Raw genomic sequence first — 1,466 nt, forward strand, 5'->3', positions numbered from 1 at the left:
ACTAGTAAAGGCATGATTGTTGTTGCTTCCAGGAAGTTATTAGCAGACAATTTGTGAATATATAAATTATAACATATTCTATACAATTAAAAGGCTTAAAAGTAAGCTTAGAAAGAGACTTTTAAATTCTCTATCCTTAATATTGCAGGCTGGAACCATAAATATGTCTCATCTACAGATCCCAGTGATGTTTTTCTAATCTTTTGACACATCACAATGCAATTCTTTATAAGAGACAAGAATATTTTTAAAATAAATGAAAGATCCACAGAGTAAACTTATGGCTTTTGGACAGATTCATGTACTTCATTAAAAGCAGTTGCTATAAACAGTTGGATATTATTTGAAATGTTAAATACTTATTTGACTATGCTTATTTTTTATGTTCATAATGATAAACAATGTAAATGCTTGATATGCATGTATGCCAAGATCATTTCTTCATTGCAGCATCCTTAAGTAGCGCTCTTGTCAATTCGATTGGATTAGGTTTGGATTCACTAGTTTTCTTCCTTGGCTTCAATTCCCTACTCGTATTTCCATTCTTTCGATTTAGTTTTGTTTGAAAGGTGGGGAGTTCGGAGCATAGTGGTAGCAAATTGATAGAAATCCATGTCACTGAGCAAAGAAACATGATAAGTGACCAGAACGAGTTTGAATATCCGATCTATTGATCACTAAAGTGAGTGACTTTGGGTAAATTTACACATTTTTGACAGATGGAAAAAGGTAAAATAGAGGCCTTTTCCAGGATATAATTAGGAATAAGGTTTTTTTTCCTTTTATATGAAGGTAAATATTAACGTACCATATAATTTTCAACTCGTTTGTCCTTTATATGATTTTGACCTCACAACCTCATAGTTGATGGGTTAACTCACATACCACTAAGCTACAAGTGAATCTGAACTTTAATGAACTGAATAATGAAAATAAAGCATAGCTATCAGCTGAAAGTGAATCTGAACTTTAATGGAATACCTCTAATAAAAACGCATCCGCAAGTTATTGCTCCCCCGCGTGACCCTGCCCATATGCAGAAATTACATAGTTTAAAATTGTGCCATGGTACAATATCCAGAAGGAAAACCCTGTACGGTTCTTTGATCTTTACCTACATTGTCTTTCAGCTATGTACAAACGTATAATAACGTGCATATAAAAAAGGTTAATTCTTCAAGATTAGCTTAGCAGCTCTTGTGGCTAACTCTTTCAGCTATTTTCTCTATGATTTTTATAACCTCACAGTTGATGTGAATTTCGTGAAGTTTTTAATGTCATTAAAATCATAGAGAAAATAGCAGGTTTCAAGTTTGTAAAAGCACGTGATCAACAATAAGAAGTTATGGCTTATCCGAAGATCTATGAAAATGTATCGATGAAAAGCCCAGATCAGCTCCAAAATAAACCTGAAATCATCACTACTAGTAAATACCGAGTATGTCTTTAGATGCATACGTGGTTCA

General features: G+C 33.1%; 1 long non-coding RNA gene across 1 annotated transcript; it reads right to left on the reverse strand.

Annotated features, from left to right (window-relative positions):
- Positions 1-288: 288 nt before the first annotated feature.
- Positions 289-1,466, reverse strand: LOC122602525. The gene is made up of 3 exons (XR_006324296.1): positions 1,115-1,466; positions 982-1,026; positions 289-618 (listed from the first exon to the last, which is right to left on the reverse strand). It is a non-coding gene; the product is annotated as an uncharacterized LOC122602525 (long non-coding RNA).

The sequence above is a fragment of the Erigeron canadensis genome, chromosome 6, assembly GCF_010389155.1.
Source record: "Erigeron canadensis isolate Cc75 chromosome 6, C_canadensis_v1, whole genome shotgun sequence".
In the NCBI taxonomy this organism is placed as follows: Eukaryota; Viridiplantae; Streptophyta; class Magnoliopsida; order Asterales; family Asteraceae; genus Erigeron; species Erigeron canadensis.